Genomic DNA, 19,106 nt, shown 5'->3' on the forward strand with positions numbered 1-19,106 from the left:
CTTCCTCATACAAACGTCAGAAGCTGCATAAATCATCCAGGCTGCTCCACTTCATTGTTTAGACAGCATGCCTAGTATGGTTCTGCTTAGCTGTACATCGAATTACAAAGTATTCCCATACTTGCCGCTGGGTCTTCAATATCTAGAGTCCATGATGCGGACGCAGCAAGAGTGCGATAAACATACAGTAACGCCGAGTAGAAATACGTCTACGAGCATTTGAACGAAGGAGGGCGGGCCATGTGCACAATCCCTGTACATTCAGCACAATCGATTTCCTATTATGAAACGAAAATGGGAAACGGGACTTTTTTTTTCGATTTCCTTTTAGGCATGAAAAATTGGCCTTAAAAAAATCATCAGTGTTTCTAATAACCTTCTGAAAATGAAACTGTTGCAGTTTTCATTTGATTTTGATAATAAAATTGTGTGTTGAATTGTTGTTTCCTTATTACGATCTGTCACGATCACCCAGTTTTTCTTGACTGACCCTCAGTCTTATTTAATCCAACATGTGGGTCTACAGTAGATGCTAGATGCCACATTAGCTTCAGAACGCACTATTCAATTTCAATTCAATTTTATTTGTATAGCGCCAAATCACAACAGAAGTTGTCTCAGGACATTTTCCATATAGAGCTGGTACAGACCAAGCTCTTTTCTCTACAAAGAAACCAACAATTCACTAATAAACTAACAACAATTGCACTAAGCAAATTCAACAGGCTAACGAGTGAAATTAACAGTAAAGCAGCATAAAAATGGCAAAACTCACAGCTTGTAAGTTTAACGTTGGTATTGACCCATCTTTGAAAATCACCTTTGAATCACATTTTACTTTGTAGTGGCCCTCGAATGATGGGAGAGACAGTAAAAATTTAGTCATTGGAGGAGCATGTTTCTGTGTCTCTTGGGCATGCAAATACTTGGAAAATTTGTCATGCTGGCTCTCATTGCTTTTCCCTCAGTTCGGTGTGGCATTATTTGATGTACAGGTAAGCTTCCTCTCATTTGGTGAAATACTTGCACAAACTTTTAGCCTTTTTGGCAAAGTTCATCCTTCTTGTTGTTGTTGTTCTTGTTTTATCAACCAGTCCCATTTCAGTGAATGAGTCCTCATCAACAGATGTTATGGTTTATGTTCTACATACTGCCACCTGCTGTACTAGAGGGGAATGTAGCAAACACGTCAAATAGGCAGTTTTCCCATTAATGCCACAGCCAACTTTCTTTTAAAAGGTTGAAAATATGGGAGATTTATGGGAAATTATGTAAGAGCGGAGAGGAATGTAAAATGCAAGAGAATCCCAGGAAAAATCTGAGGCTTGACAGGTCTGAGGCCTACCACACTATGGAGAGCATCCGCATCAGTCCTGTACGTCAGTGTGAATGCTAGCCAAGCAGCAACCTCCTGGGCCGCTCCTTTTTTGCCTCTGTCCGTTGGCCAGGCTGCTGCTGCTGCACTCAGCATCCTCAGAGCAAAATGGCAGAATAGATGAATGTCTGAGAAATTTCCCTTCAAAGTTGCTGACATTGACTGAATGGGGGCTTAAGGTCATTGAAATGACAGAGAATGAGATTTCTGGTCTGATGAAGATGAAGGAACTTAGGGTACCACTGGTTGCCTCCACATGATCAGACCACTTAGCTCACCCAGACCCCTTACTGCCCTCAGGGCTGTGGTTCAGTGGTCGAGCTGTAACACTTCCACTCAGGATCGTGCTGCTGCTGCCATCACCAATCTGATATTCCAGTGTATGTGTGGAAAGGTGAGACTGAATGGGGGTGCACTGAACAGGCTCAGAGATGGTCTGCCCTCAACATGATCGTGGACGACGAAAAAGACCTCACCAACATGGTCTACCAAAAGTAGCGCAAAATCCTGGCGGTATCCATGGAGGGTCAGAGGGGAGAGTACTACAGGTGTCCACAGCCTGTACAAGATGATGAAAAAGAGTGAGTTGAATGTACCTGCCATCAGTGAAAACAGTTCTTTCACAATGATTAAGTTTGACAACCTGTACGGTTGCTGAGAGAGTCTAATCCATGGTACCAAGCAAGCCACTGATGTGATAATGGCTGGTCAAGTTGCCATGGTGGTGGGCTATAGTGACGTGTGAAGGCTGCGTTGAGGCACTGTGTGGATTTGGAGCTCCCAATCCCGTCAGTGCCCTCCATGGAGAGTTATGAGGTTACAGTCATGGACTAGTCTTATAAGGAACAAAACATCTTGGTTACTACCAATGGCTGTGAGGACATTATTCTAGGACATCACTTTTAGAATATGAGGAATGATGCCATCCTCTGTGACATCAGATATTTTGATTATGCGATCAACAGGAGCTGGCTCAACAGCAACCCTGCATGCAAGGTCAACATCATGCCTCAGGTTTATTGCTATCTTTTGAAGAACAGTTATCATCATCAGTCATCATCCTGGCCAAGGGCAGACTGGTCAACCTGGTATGCACCCACACACACACACGTATTCATTGGACATTCATCCATCATACATTCATTCATCATCATCATCATGAGCAACTCCTTCACCAATCAGGTTCTGGCTCAGATCGAGTTCTAGACAAACACTGCCAAATACCCTGTAGGAGTCTAGTTGGATGAACAGGTGACAGCCACCCACCTGGATAAACTTGGGGTGAAGCTGACCAAGCTGTGTGACAAGCAGGCCAAGTACCTGGGTCTGCACGTCGAGGGGCCCCTCAAAACTAGACCACTATCGCTACTGAGCCCCCTGCCCAGCTGGGGAAGAGGAGAATGAGGAGGTGTGGCTGAAAGGGTGTTGGAGTTTTGGTGGGTGAGAGCACTTGAAGAGTTTGGCCAGGTTGCACTATGGTTGCCATTTTGATTTTGGACTTTGGATGTCAACTTTTTCAGGGATACAGAGATGGTTTTCTTTTTCTTCAGATGGTAAATCACTAATTTTTGGTTGAGGCAAAATTGCATATGGTAAACTGCAAAGCAAAGCAAAATCCAATCCTGTATTTCAACTGAAAGCAAATTAGTTTATCTTGTCTTCTTATTTTGCTCTGACACACTAAGACATACACCAGTATCTTCAGTCTTTATGTTGCCTCATTTTCAATCAAAAACTTTCTATGCCCGTACCAAAACGTTGGCTTCAATACCGGTTCCTGAATTATATTTTTTCATTGCCAATTTTATAAAATAAATTTTAACTAAAAAGAAAATTACCCAACACATTACGTTACAATTACTAGCTTTAAAGGAGGAAGCTGTTCAAAGACTTGGGAGCAGCTGGAGAGACTGTTTTTACTCTGCACACTTTTGCTCAACTGGACAATTGAACTAAAATGAAGAAACTGGTGGAATATGTGTACAGTATTGCACTATATAAAAAATATAAATGTCAATATATGGAATATTAATAACAAACAGTCGAGGGCAGCAGTACACCAGTGTTGTGTCTAGTCAGCCTAATCCAACATTGTAAATGACAATGACAATTGACATTGGAATTGGTCAAATGCGGCAGAGTAAGACCTCTTACTTTCTCTGTTTAGAGCAGCTACCCCAGGTCTGACAACCATCCACCATGTCAACTTCAGATATATTTCTCTCCTTTAACCTGTCGGTCCGTAAGCAACACCGTGTTTGCTTTCAGAAATGGTCTCTGCCTTTGCTCCAAGTTATTCATACTTGCGGTGGTGAGGAGAGGATGTGCCAGTGGACAATATGGTGAACAGACTCACTGACGAGCATACAGGTTAGCACTGGCTAGCTAACAAGCTAGCACAAAGTTCACACAGTTATCTGTGCAGAGAAGTAACTGGTCATTACAAAAGCAGTGAGCTTCATCTCTGGGCATAACATAATGTTTTTCGTGCGTGCATATATCATTGCTGTAGCCAATCAGGTTACATAGGTGGCCGCTGTTCTCAACGTTTATAGCCTGAAGTTAAGTTGCTTGTAATGATGATGGATGAATGTCGAAACTGTCAAGTTTGACACTGAAAATAAAATAAAATAAAGTCTGAAAATTGGCTCCAAAAGCTTGCCCGCCCAATCAGAAATTCAAATAAAAAAAAATTAAATAAAACAATTTTCACAGTTATGTCCCATATTATGAAAAACTCACTTCTTTGGGTCTCTGGTGCTGCACACAAAGTGTGAAACAAGACCGTCTGCGCTTTTTTTGAGTGAGATACGGATCTCTGTAAGCACCCTGCCTACAGCTTCCACACAAGCCGTTTGAATTCGGCGCTCCTGGTGTCTCTCCACCCAGCGCCACCTTCTCACAGATCCGCTGTTAGGTTATCGAAAGCACTGTGTTATGAATCATGTCCAGGTGTTGTTCTGTTGTTGGCTGTAAAGAGGAGCACAAATCACTCCATTGGCTCCCAGGCGCAGAGGACAGAAGAGCACCGTGGATTGAATTGTTTTCAAGGCATGGAGGTGCATGCCATGAACTCTTTTTGGAGTTTAAAATATAGATATTCATTAATATGTATATTAACATTAACATGTATAACGTGTTTCCTCCACTCCAGCCATCCACTTTGTTCGCGTCAGACAAGACGATTTCTCTTCCTTCCTCCAAACTCCATTTAAACTGCATGTTTAACCGCCCAGTTTAATAATAATAATAATAATAATAATAATAATAATAATAATAATAATAATCGGGGATTAGTCCCCAAACCCCCTATTAGGTAGGTGCTGAACATTTTCTACTGTAACACAGTAGTGATGTGTCGGTCGTGTGTCGGTTTGAAGTAAACAATTGGAGCCAGAGAGCGAGCTGCTTTGGGCTTTTTTTTGTTGTTGTTGTTTTTTTCTCAACTTTTTTCTGTTCAAGCCGCACGTAATTGGTCAAATACTTGTTGTGTGGTGGCTTCCTTATCAATTTTGGCGAAGTGGTGATCAGGCCCACCCAGACTTAATCCAAGCCCGCCCATCTGTCACGTTCTGCATCTGCCACTGTCCCTGTCCCCCTCTGCTGGTGGAGAACCCATGAGGCAGATTTCCCTCTCTTGGCTGGACAGGCAAAACGCTTCTTGTGCATCCCTGACACTAGTGTTGCAGCTGAGAGAATATTGTCCACTGCTGGGGATATAGTGACAGCTCAGCGAAGCAGTCTTACACCAACACATGTGGACCAGCTTCTTTTCCTACAAAAGAATCTGGATGTTGCACCTGCTAATGCACAGTAATCTTGGACACAATTCATGTCCAGTTCTCTTTTCATGGTTTGTTGAAAATCATACAATCAGTTGCACAGTTGTGGACAGTTCTATTGTTGCAAGAGGCACTTTAATGAAAAATTCAGAGGCAGCTAGCTTATGGGTGCTATTTTTCATTTGAAAAAGTTATTTTCATAACTTGTTTTTCTTGAAGCTACTGAGAAATATTCATGTTTTTCATCTGTGCAACAGTTGTGTTCCACATGATATTTTTGGTACTGCAATTTCCTGTGAAATAAAAATGCATCTTGTTCAACTGTACCATTTTTATTAAACAGAAGCACTTTATTTTTGTTTCAGCTTATTTTATAGCTAGCTACATAGAGTAGCAGTTGTGGTCCGCACACTGTTTTTGTGGAAAAGGCACTTTCTTTAAAATTCAAAACTTAATAAATGTTAAAAAAAAAAAAAAAAGACACTTTAATGGCTCCATTTGTTATTTTGTCTTGCAAAGCAGACTGGAGTAGATCATGATGATTCTTTGCACTTCAATCACCCTTCCCCATCTTCCACTCTCCCTGCCTTCACCCAGTATGTTAAATGCCACATCAAAGACAACAGAAGATTGGACTGACTGTATGCTAACACTAAGGATACTTACAGTTCTTCACCATTCCCCCTATTGGTCCAATCTGGTCACGACCTGGTTCATCTGCTCCCTGCTTACATACCTTTGGTGAAGAAACAACCGCCCACCATAAGGAATGTGAGTGTTTGGACATTTGAGATAGTGGATGAGTACAAATACCTGGAATGAGTAAAAACTAACAGGAATAATTTCCTGTGGCTTTCAGTCTTGCATTTTGGTGGGATTAGTCTCTCATTGAAAGTACTCTTCTGCCCAACCAGCACATCAGTGGGTGTGAGACATTGTCCAAGAAAGTCTGTAGCTTAGTCAGCATCGTCTGACGCCACCGTCAGAGAGTCACACTCCATACCCACAACGTCACTGGCCTTGTGGATCAGTTTGTTAAGTCTATTGGCGTCCGCCATCCTCAGCCTGCTGCCCCAACAAGCAGCAGCATAGAGAATAGCACTAGCAACCACAGACTCACAGAAGATCCTGAGCACAGTCCGGCAGATGTTGAAGGACCTCGGTCGCCTCAGAAAATAGACGACTCTGGCCCTTCCTGTAGAGAGCGTCAGTGTTCTTTGCCCAGTCCAGTTTATTGTCAGTATGTACTCCAGGGTCTTCATGATGTGGGAGGTCAGTGCCACGGGTCTGTAGTCCTTGGGGTCCACAGGCCGGGGCGTCTTTGGCACAGGAACGAGGCATGGCGTCTTCCACAGCATGGGGACCCTTTGGAGACTTAGGCTCATGCTGAAGACATGGTGAAGAACTCCACACAGCGGCGGGGTACAAGCTTTGAGCACCCTGGGGCTGACACCATCAGGGCCTGGAGCCTTGTCTGAATGGAGTCTCATCAGCTGTCTTCTCACCTCCTCAGTAGTGAAGCACACTGGAGGTGACAGGTGGGGGAGGGGTGTAGTCCTCAGGTTGGAGAGTATTGTCAGTCTGTCGGCTGGAGGAAGAGGTGTGAAGAGGGCTCACACAGGAGGATGGGGGGTGAAAGAAGTGGGGGGGAGTAGGGAGTGGTTGGTAGTGGTTGTCCAGGATAGGCAGCAGAGGAGTTGGAGTGGAGATGAGCCAGGCCTGAAGTGTCAAATCTATTACAAAACAGATTCAGTTCATTGGCCCTGTCAACGCTGCCTTCAACTCCTTTGCTGTTGGTCATTCTGAAGCCAATGATGGTCCTCATTCCACTCCAGACCTCTCTCAAGTTGTTCTGCTGGAGTTTCCTCTCCAGCTTCCTCCTGTATTTCTCCTTAGTCTCCTTGATTTTCATCTTCAGTTACCTCTGTATCATTCTCACCTCCTCCCTATTACCAGCTCCGAAAGCCCTCTTCTTCTCATTGATGACTTTGATGTCCTTTGTCACCCACAGCTTGTTATTTGGATAACAATGGACAGTCCTGGCTGGGACAGTGGAGTCCACACAGAAAGTGATATAGTCCGTGATGCACTCTGTGAGCCCATCAATGTCCTCCCCATGCGGCTCACAGAGTACCTGCCAGTTTGTCACCTCAAAACAGCCCTGCAGTGTCTCATATGTCTCCTCTGACCATCTCCTCACTGTTCTTGTGGTTGCAGGCTGACTCTTCACTAGAGGCACATAACAGGGATTGAGGTGCACAAGGTTGTGGTCTGACCTACCCAGAGGGGGGAGCAGCTGTATGCATCCTTGGCATTAGCATACAGCAAGTCCAAGGTTCTCTCCTGTCTTGTAGGACAGCTCACATACTGCATGAAATTGGGCAGTGTTGTTGCCATGATGGCGTGGTTGAAGTCACCCGAGATAGCAATGAATGCACGTGGATGTTGAGTTTGCAGATGGGCTATGGCAGAGTGAATATCACATGCCGATGTTGGGCTGGCAGAGTGGGGGATGTAAACAGCTATAATATGGCCTGAGCTATGGCCTGAGCCCAACAGCCAACAGTTCAATGTCCGGGCAACAGATACGTTCCTTGATGGCAATATGACCACGATTACACCATCGGTTGTTGACTAGAAGGGCGAGCCCCCCTCCTTTACGCTTACCGCTCTCGGTGCAATCCCAGTTGGCCCGAACAGTCTGAAAGCCACTGATGGAGACTTTGTCGTCGGGTATGTCCTGGTTCAGCCATGTCTCCGAAAAACACATTGGACTGCACTCCCGGTATGCCCTCTGACTCCTGGCGAGTGCTGCTAGCTCATCCGCCTTATTTTCCAGCGGCTTGACATTGCCCATGATGAGAGGGGAGACACGGCTTTTATCTCCTCTTCTCCATAAACCTCCGTTGTCTCGACCCAGCTCTTTTCCTCTGCTGTTTCTGTCCTCCCCTCCATCCTCTGTGTGTTTTCCTCCAGATTTCCATGAGGATCTCTGACGTTCTGGCCGACAAGCCAGCCGGCCTCAGCGCGATCAGCTGGTCTCTGGAGTAAACACTGCGGCCATGTAATTGCTGCACATCAGTGCTGTGTCCCAGTGAGAGTAGCAATTCCAAAGCGAGAAAACAGACCAGAACTCTCTCAGCCAACATGTTTGGAGAGGACACAGCTTCAAGATGATGGTCATAAAAGTACAAGTATTAATAATAAGGAATAGAGCAAAAAAATTGTAAAACTAAGAAAACAAACAGGAGCGACTGCAACAGGGAGGGGAGGGAGACAGAGAGCAAAAGACTGCACAAACTGGTCTGGAGAGCTGGCTCTGTCCTGGATGGCTCTCTGGACACCATGGACAAAGTGGACGCAATAGACCTCTGCATCCACTCTGTAAGAAGGAACGCTACTTCAGGTAATTCATTCCAACTGCTGTCAGACTGTTCAACTCTAGCATTGTTTAATGTACCACTGTGTTTACAAACCTCCTGTTTGTTATTGTGTTTATCATTTTGTAATTAAAATCCATGCAATATCTTGTGCAATATTACATTTATTTTCATACTGGGCCGAAATATATATGTGTGTATATATATATATATACACACACACACACACACACACACACACACACACACACACATATATATGTATGTATGTAGGTATGTATGTATATATATGTGTATATATGTATGTATGTATATATGTGTGTGTGTGTGTGTGTGTGTGTGTGTGTGTGTGTGTGTGTATATATATATATATATATATATATATATATACTTTTAATATGACTCTCATGAGGAGGACATCGACAGTTTGACAGACAGCATCACGGACTACATAAACTTCTGTGTGGAGAACACTGTACCCACCAGTCCACCAGGACTGTACGGTATCACTCTAACAACAAACCCTGGATTAATCCTGACATTAAGGCTCTTTTAAAGGAGAAGAAGAGGGCCTTCAAGTCAGGAAACAAAGAGGAGCTGAAAACTGTTCAGAGGGAGTTCAGAAGGAAAATCAGGGAGGGGAAGGACAGATACAGGAGGAGATTGGAGGAACAGCTGCAGGAGAACAACACCAGGGGAGTCTGGAGAGGCCCAAAAACCATTTCAGGCCACCAGAAGCCAAACTCTCAGGCAGCTGGGGATGCAAAGTGGACAGATGAGCTGAACACCTACTTTTGCAGGTTTGAGGAAGCATCTGCCCCTCCCCCAGCTGTACCAGCACTGCAGCAGCCCTCCTTTGATCTGCCAGCACTCTGCCCAAGTACCCCACTGATACCCCCCCCCCCCCACAGTATTCAGCTCACCACCACCACCACCAATGCCACCACAGACTGTTCCTTACAGCCCCCCATCCACTTCACAAGACACTCAGCCCCCCTGCTCCAACTTGTCCCTCACACCTCTCCAGAAATCGGCTCAGGAGGTTAAAGACCAGGAAGGCTGCAGGACCGGACAGCCTCAGTCCCAGGCCCCACAGATCCTGCTCTGTCGGCCTCATCACAGATGGGGCCGACAGGTCATACAGAGGACTCATTCAGGATTTTATGGACTGGTGTCAGCAGAACCATCTCCTGATTAATGCGGATAAAACCAAGGAAGTGGTTGTGGACTTCCGTCAGCGCCCGCAATCTCCGCCATCACCAGTGAACATCCAGGGAAGGGACATTGACATGGTGACATTTTATAAGTACCTGAGTGTTCGTGTACCAAGCGGGATCATTGGACATCTGTTCAACCTGAGTCTGAGACTGGGAAGGGTGCCACACTTTTGGAAGATGTCCTGCTTGGTGCCAAAGAGCCCACATCCTAAGGACCCTAGCTGCTACAGGCCGGTGGCACTAACATCGCAACTCATGAAGGCCTTGGAGCGGCTGGTCCTTGCCCACCTGTGCCCCCTGGTGAGCTTGTCCATGGACCTGCTGCAGTTCGCGTACCAGCCTGGCATCGGAGTGGACGATGCCCTCATCTTCCTCCTCCATCGAGCCCTGTCTCACCTGGAGTTACCTGGGCTCTCTGTTCGGGTCCTTTTCCTGTACCTCAGCAGTGCTTTCAACACCATCAGACCAGCCATCCTGAGAAACAAGCCGGAGCTTTCAGGAGTGGACCAACACCTCACATGCTGGATAGTGGACTACCTCTCTAACCGCCCACAGCCGTCAGCGCCCGCACTCTCCCCCATCACCAGTGAACATCCAGGGAAGGAACATTGAGATGGTGACATCTTATAAGTACCTGGGTGTTCATCTGAACAACAAAATGGACTGGGCTCATAACACCACTGCACTTAAAAAAAAGGACAGAGCAGACTCTATCTGCTCAGGAAGCTGAGGTCTTTTGGGGTGCGTGGGGCACTCCTTAAGACCTTCTATGACTCTGTTGTGGCCTCTGCCTTGTTCTATGGTGTAGCCTGCTGGGGGAGCAGCATCACAGCAGCTGACAGGAAGAGGCTGGACAAACTCATCAGAAAGGCCAGCTCTGCCCTGGGATGCCCTCTGGAACAGGTGGAGGAGGTGGGGGAGAGGAGGATGACAGCCAAGCTGTCCTCCATGACAGACAATGACTCCCACCCCCTCCAACACACACTCACTGCACTGAGGAGCTCCATCAGTGATAGGATGCTACATCCAAAGTGTGTGAAGGAGCGGTATCGCAGGTCATTCCTTCCTGCAGCTGTCAGACTGTACAACAGAAACTGCTCCAAGTAGGGGGTACAATAATATATATAATAATCTGTGCAATAACCTGTGAAACAATCTGTGCAATGCCCTGTGCAGTAATCTGTGCAATAACCTGTGCAATACTACTGGCACATAACAGCCTGTAAATACTATTTACAATTTTTTTTAGGATGACATTTTTCTTTCTATCTTACCCTTTTATATATACTTGTTGTGTTTAACTTGCATGTCTTTTCTGTTCTATCCACTTTATTGGTGGTGCTGTGAAATTGGAATTTCCCCTCGACGAATAAAGGAATATTTAATTGAATTGAATTGTTAACTTGCGATTAATCGCACATTTTTATCTATTTTAAATGTCCCATTAATTATCACTTTAATACATCAACATGGAAAAGTGGATAGGCTTGCTTTGTGCAAATGTTTTTTATTGAAAACAACGTATAGATTTATATTTCACACTAACATTCTCCCTTTGAGCAGTCATTCACAGTTGAAGCAGAATCTCACACAATTTAACACTGTCAATAAACAGATGACAAAAAAAATTAATTTTTGGTTACAAAAAAGCCCCTTCAACAACCCTTGTCGCAACTCATAATGTAATAATGACTCATAATGTAATAACAGTTCATAATGTAACAATCAGCTCATAATGAATTAAAATCATGAGCACATAACATAATAGCGTCTTTGCACATAATGTAATAATGTAACAATTTGTTTATTGTTACATTATTACATTATGAGCCCAACTATGTAGCAACTCATAATGTAATAACAGTTCACAATGAAATAATACCTCATATTGTGAAGAAAAAAAAACAAAACAGAAAACACAGAAAAAAAATGTGCATTATCATCATTTACCTCTCAAATACAGTTGCAAATAAAGCAAAGGTGTGGGTTTCAGCACATTACCTAAACTAAATTAGTCAAACTGAGTAGCCTATAATAGCCTCATTGTATTCCCATATTTTATTGATGTAGTACAAAGTTTAGCCACTAGGCATGCATGAGAGTTGTTAGGGCCTTTGAGAATGCGTGCTCAACTCTATTTTCTGACTACTGCAGGTAAGCAGCACTTATTGAGACTTAAAATTCAATTAATATCTATGTTAAATCAAGCCATCCACCATTTTCAGTGTATGAATATTTTTGTAAGCACAATGTTGTATGTTTTAGCCAGCTGCTATTTCTTGTGTTTTAGCTAACCGCTATTTCTTGTGTTTTAGCTAGCCTCCTTTTTAGCTAGCAGCTATTTCTTGCGTATCAAGATATTAGGTAGGATAACGTTGTATGTTTCAGCTGCAATTGCAAATCTCCTTTAATTTGCGCGTTATGGATTTTCTATCTGCTTGACATGCTTTCTCAATAATCTTTTCCCCAGACTAAACCTTTTAATATGTTAATCTGAGGTTGCATAGCACAGCAGTTTTAATGCCTGCCCACAGAAATGTGTACCTCTGTGAAAGAAAACAATGAATGACACAAAAAAAGATTTTTATAGGGATGCGCCGATCCGATATTTGGATATTGACTAATTAGCTTGATCGGATATCGAATAAATGAGGCCAATCCCGATGCCGATCTATTCATTCAATTCTGTTAGTGATGCCGCTACCACACGTGTCCGCTGCCTGTGCTCGAGCGCAGCAACAAGCACACAGCAGCGACGTTTTACGAAGTTAAGAGTGTAAGTCCAGCCTGATGCCTTCACTGTCTTCCACATGGTGAGGTGATCAGCCAAGCCCATTATATTATGTTTTATTATTAGGCTATTATTATCAACTAGACGGCATGCGGCCACAACAGGTCCACAGGAGCCAGCCCGCCCCTCCAGTCCGTGACGATCAACTGGCTCTGACACACTGTTTTAATATGAAACTAAGTGAGCAACATAAGGTGATCACTGCTTCACATGTGTAGAGAGTGCGTAAACGTGAAAGCGCACCGCGCTGTGGAGAAAGAAAAAAAAAGATAATATAACACGCGCACACCAGCTGATCCGCCGGTCCTCTGAGTGAAATATCCAAGTGCATCAGACAGCCTAATTAATAACATGGCCTGCACCAAAAGGTGGCAAAGTGAGTGGACTGATGAGTTTTGTTTTATTTCACCAGAGCATGCTGACTCTGAGTGACGGCTACGCGCTGATGCGCTCTATCCCTCCCTCCCTCTTTCTCTTGACAGTCTCTCTCTCTCTCTCTCTCTCTCTCTCTCTCTCTCTCTCTCTATATATATATATATATATGTGTGTGTGTGTGTGTGTTGTATGTTGAATGAATTAATGAATTGATAAATTTTGTTTCATTTACAGAAAAGGAACAATGAGAGTGGCCATAACAATCTTGCTGCTGGTGCTTGGTGCTGGCCTTTTGGTTATTGATGTTCAAGGCCATTGAAATCGGATGATGGATGATGAGACATGTGATGTCATTGTTAAAGTACTGAGAGGAGAATTTCACATTCCTGTGAAAGAGAGAACAAGGGTCCAACGCCTTGCCCTTGTTCGTCTCTGGAGGAATAAGCACTTGTTTAAGCTATCGGATGAGAGTAAAACATTAATGTACAATGGGAAATTGGTTGCAAAAAAGACTAGCCTTAAAGGTATTGTAAAGTTGGTGCCAGAAAACTTAATGTGTACTTGAAGGATCAGTATTCTGGAATCAGTACAAGAAATGTGCAAAAGATATTGGACAGGTCCAGGCACTATTATCTCCACAGAGATAGTTTTCGAAACAAGGCTATTCCTAAACCCATCAGAGCTAAAACAGTTCAAGAGCGTCATCAAATCGACCTCCTCGACATGGGGAAATGGGCCGTCAAGCATAGAAACGTTAGATATAGGTACATCCTAACCATCTTTGATGTATATAGCAGATACACATGGCTACGCCCCCTGACGAGCAAAAAGAGCAACGAGATTGCTAAACATCTCGTTGAAATATACACTGAACATGGCCCACCCAAGATTTTGCAGCACAATCAGGGCAAAGAATTCAAAGGTGCAGTCCAGAAGCTGATGGAATCATATCAGGTCAAAGTCATTCAGAGCTCTCCATATCACCCCCAGAGCCAAGGTAAAGTTGAAAGAAGACACTTAGTGCTACGTCGAAAGATCATGTATGACTTTGTGAATTTCAAACAAGGAGGTGTTAACTTGGTAGAACATCTGCCAGTTTATGCAAAAGTTATGAATCAGGACAAAAAAGAGGTTCTTAGCTAGATGTCTCCTTTTGAAGTGTATTATGGATGGAAGAATGACACCAAAACTCATCACTTATCCAACAATACAGGTAATGCTAGCCCCAGCTCAGTTCCTGAAGACTTAAACCAGAACATGAATAAGTTTGAGGAAAACCGCAAGAAGATACGAAAGAGAACACTGAAGGCTACCGAACGTTGCATGAAAGGCATAACTAAATTGAGGAAAAATCCACCATCCCTTTACAATTTACAGGACAAAGTATTGGTGAGGGTCAGCAAAAGTCCAAGATTTTCAAAACGATATGCTGTGGTACCAGGCATTGTTATCGGTAGAAATGCAGATCTTTCAAAATACAAAGTGAAGTTACAAATACCAGGTAAACCGGGCCATCAGCATATCAAATTGTTCTTGTGACAAGTGTCACAAGGGAGCAGGAGAAGCGTTCAAACAAACATCTGCGCACACAGTTGTTACAGCCCATCACCCATGAAATGAGGTTGGAGTCTTTTGAATCCTTGGGTTTCACGATTTGTTTGGACCCTAGCTCGGACGGCAGCTGCCAGTTTGCAGCTATGGTCGACCAACTTGCTTTACTTGGGATTTTTCGGTCTGTAGCATCTCTGGGACAAGAAATTGTATCAGACCTAATGCTTCACCCACGTGCCATGAATGGTATACATCTTTCTAATTTTGTAGAAGGACAATGGGATGACTACGTGCAAAGCATGCAGCACAGTGGTACATATGGTGATCATCTGACACTACAAAGAGCATCCACCATCAATCAATGTGCAGTTTATGATTGCATCAACACTGGGTGTCGATGCAACAGCAATAGTATCTCCATGTGGTCACTACAATGAAAGTCTACCATTGTTGATTCTAGGTCATTTTGCTGAAGGTTGTGGGGACCATTATGTGAGTCTTGATGGACCATTGATAAAAAGAATACAGGTTGCAGAGAAGCAGAGGGTACTTCTTTATAACCAGTATTCGAACCCTGACTCTGACCAACATTCAAACCCAAACGCTGACCATCACTCAAACCCAGACACTGACCATCACTCTGACTCTGACCACCATTCAAAACCTGACCACTACTCAGACCATTCAAAACCTGACTCTCACCACCATTCAGACCTTGACTTTGACCAACATTCAAACCCTGACTCTCACCACCATTCAGACCTTGACTTTGACTGACATTCAAACCCTGACTCTAGCCATCACTACAATGATCATCATAATGACATGGTGATGAGGTCACCATGTGATGTTCCACATGGTGACCATGATATTGGTCCTTCTGTTTCTGATGACACTCACTTGGTTGTTAGGCCTGGTATTGTCATCCATTATCCGTAATTGCCTGTTTATGGATATGGCGATGCTGGGCACCTTCAACAGAGTTTCCAACTTATTCAGAGAGCTAACCCTGCCATTCCTACCAAGAATTTAGATACGGGATTCTGGTTGAATGTTTAAATATTGAGACTGATGAAGAATGCTGTATAAATATTAGCAGGTTATATAAAGCAGCTGGATGCAATAGTGGCCTTGCATCCAACATCAGGCAGCTCTTCAGTCAAAATGCCAGGTGGTTTACCGCATGGATTGTGATTCAACTGGATGGTTCCGTATAACCAACATATATTGGAAGAAATAAAGTTTTCTTTTTTTCTAAACCCTATTGACCTGCTCAGCCCCTGATCTGTGTGATCACGTGCACAGTGCCTGGCAAATGAAGCCCTGTGCAAGATTTTTGTTGGCTAACTATAATTTATGATCATGTATTATTTATGCATATTGTTTAGTTCAATTGGGAACTTTTCCTCAGTGACCAGGGGCCTCATTTATAAAACTTGCTTATGCACAAAATGGGGCTTGAAATTTGTGTACGCAACTTCCTACGCAAAAGTTGTGATTTATAAAAATAAACTTAGCGTGAGAATGTGCGCACCGGTAAGCCAACTTTGATGCTTGCGTATGAACGTTTTGGAGACAGGGGGAACTGGCGGTGCAGATGGTGAGGTGGTGAATTGAAGCCAGATTGATCTCATACATTTAATGTCATCACATATCAGACTTATAGACCCACGTAATCATAAACACCCAAGTCTGCAGTGTTATAGATGTGTTCCTTTAATGAGCCGTTGGGCCTATTACTGTATGCACAATGTTCACATATCATACTTCCATCTTCAAATGATACAGAGCGGTGGATGGCACTGATGGATTATTATTTATTGTGACAAGGTGTGTAACAATCATTCAATTTGCTGAGTAAGCATATAAATAGTGCGGTGACACTCGTGGGTAATGCTGCACAATGGATGCGCTGGCACTGCTGGAAGATTACGCAAATGGTAGGATCAGGATGGAGAGGAGTTTTAGGGAACACGGAGATTTCCTGGCCCATGATGATGACTGGCTAATAAGCTGATTCAGATTCCCTAGAGCGGTGCTCTTGGATCTATGTGCTGAACTGGGCCCAGTGTTAGATAGACCAACCTGCCGGAACCACGCCATCCTGTACCAAGGATAGAGGCTATCTTGGTGTCCAGCGGTGTGGGCTTGGTTGCGCCCTTGCCACCACCAGTGGCAGATGCGCTTCAATGGTGCCATGCCACTTTCTTCTTGGCCTCCACCTTCACATCTGACCACTTCTTTTTAATTTCTGCCACAGAACGCTCTGTGGCACTGGAACTATTCACTGTGGTGACGACGTGCTGCCACTCATTTTTTTTTTTTTAATTTTATTCGTGACGCCATCACTGTGACCACCAAACAAAATATCCTTTCTGGCCTCCACCTCACCCACAGGCACTTTGATTTCAGTCTCTGTAAAATTTCTTTTTCCTTTCTCTGCCATGATCGAACGTAAAATGCCATTGATCAGCAGGCATATTTATATGCAAAGACATTCATGGGGTACTTTGCATTGACCATTCATGGTAAAATGTGGGTGTGTCGGGGGCGGGATTTGAGGTGAATCCACCTGCATAATCTTCCAGCTTGAGTATGATTTATAAAGGGAAAAACCCAGCCTCTTATTTCTCTCCAGAAAGAATGAACATTACTTGGCTATGGCTGCAGTAAGCTTGTTCTTAGTTGCGGTATCCATATGCCTTATGGCATATGTCAAAAGCCATCCATTGTCGCCTGGTTTTGACAAGGAGGCAGCAGAGAATTCGCATTTGCCATGTGTTTGGCCAAGTGGTTTTTGAGACTGGATGTGCTGCGGTGATAATTCAGTTCACACCAACAATACACACAGATAACTTTGGTCTTGTCAGTCGACCCATCTGGTAACTTTTTGAAACTAAACTTCTCGGATCAGTTGCGTCACGTAACTGTTCGATACATCCTGGGATGCCTGGAACTCCTCCCTTCTGCACTGAGGTGTCAATGTAGGTGTTCTTCAGGAGAAATCCCATGAGGCGATTGGCAACGATCTTGAAGAAGGTCTTGCACTCCACACTAAGGAGAGAGATTATCCTGAACTGCTCGATGTTGCTCGCATTCTCTTCCTTAGGAATCCATACGCCCTCTGCGTATCTCCACTACTGCTCCACAAGCCTGGGGCAGTTCTTGAAGACCTTGTACGGCACTCCACTAGGTCCTGGTGCTGATGCTGTTCTGGCAGATTTGATGACCTCTCTGACTTCTTTGAGGGTTGGTTCATTGGTGTTGAACAAGGTGCTGGGTTCAGGTGGATATATTAGAGCCGTGCAATGGCCAAGGTCTTGCTCTCTCATGCCGTCGCTGTAGGTGTAATTGAGATGGCGGTTGATGTCGTCCTCTGGACATGTGAGTTGACCACTGCATTTCTCTCCCAGCAGTTTCTTAGTGAGCCCAAATGGATTGGCAATGAAGGCACTGCGCTTGTGGGCCCTCTCCTTGCCCCTCTTCCTGTGCCACTCAGCGCGCCGAAGGGTGGTTAGCCTTCCCTGCATTGCACCTCTGAGTTCCGCCAGGGCTGCCTTCTCTTGCTCACTTGCTTTCTTGCACTGGCTCCTGAGTGTCCATAGCTCTTGTCTGAGTTGGGTGATCTTTGCTTCACGTCGGTTTGGAATAGGTGCTGTCGTGGTAGCCTTGATGGCACGTTGTTCCTTAATGCCAAACCTGTCTGATGCGATGTTCATTATAAAGCTGCTCATTGTCTTGAGCCTCTGGTCCATATCCCCCTTGGCTGTTACTTCAAGGGCCACGTCCACATCTACATCGTGGCCCACAAAATGGGCCACAAAATACGACGGTGCTCTGATGGTCTACTCTGGGGTGTAGCTTGTGGTGCTTGGAGGTTCTTGGCACTGTGGGGTTTATCTGGGCCTGGATCCTCCTCTGTCTCACCAGGTATTGTATCTGATACTGGCACTGTGCGTTGCACCGCTAGCTTCCTCATGCAGCCCATCTTGGTCTGGTGAATCTTCAAACCTGTTGGGTTTTTGAAGACCTTGCCACATCTGCAGACTGCACTCACAGTCGATTGAACATTCACATTAGTTGTTACCAGAATGTCCGTCTGTTCGGGGCGCTTATTCTCCCCCCCTCTCGGGCACCCCTGGGGTATATCTTCTTAGGGTTCTTTGTAGCGTATGTTGGGTGCTCCCTTTCAAGAGCTACAGCTTGGGTTGCTAACCCTCCCTGCTCCGAAGGCCGTCTCTCCAAGCTGTCCACTGTCTCTCCAGTTGTCACCACCCTTTCGCGGTTGTCATCCAGCCTTTTCCTGGAAGTCAATCGCGCTGCCATGCTAGGTTAGTACTAAGATACACCTGGTGGTGCAACCTGGACACATCTTCAGTGATGTAACCGGGGTCACGGGGTGTTTTGGGTCTTACATCAGACATCCTCGCCCGGGTGACCCAGCCGGGGGTGATCAGGCCCCAACTTGTGTCCAGGTACTGCACTACGCCACGCATCCCCCCTTCTCAACCAGAGCCAGCGGGAAGCCCTTTCCGCAGCTTCCATGATGTTTTTCATGGCTCTACAGCACTAATATATATATATATGAATTTCTACTGCATTATATATTCTCTACTGTGCAATTATATATTCTCT

At 44.5% G+C, this 19,106-nt stretch overlaps 1 protein-coding gene and 1 pseudogene across 2 annotated transcripts in view; both read left to right on the forward strand.

Annotated features, from left to right (window-relative positions):
* lin7b (lin-7 homolog B (C. elegans)) overlaps positions 1-19,106 on the forward strand; it is a 50,678-nt gene that overhangs the window by 727 nt on the left and 30,845 nt on the right. The window lies entirely within an intron of this gene.
* LOC139343074 (adenosylhomocysteinase A-like) lies at positions 1,386-2,747 on the forward strand (annotated as a pseudogene).

This window comes from Chaetodon trifascialis, chromosome 15 (assembly GCF_039877785.1).
Source record: "Chaetodon trifascialis isolate fChaTrf1 chromosome 15, fChaTrf1.hap1, whole genome shotgun sequence".
Classification (NCBI taxonomy): Eukaryota; Metazoa; Chordata; class Actinopteri; order Chaetodontiformes; family Chaetodontidae; genus Chaetodon; species Chaetodon trifascialis.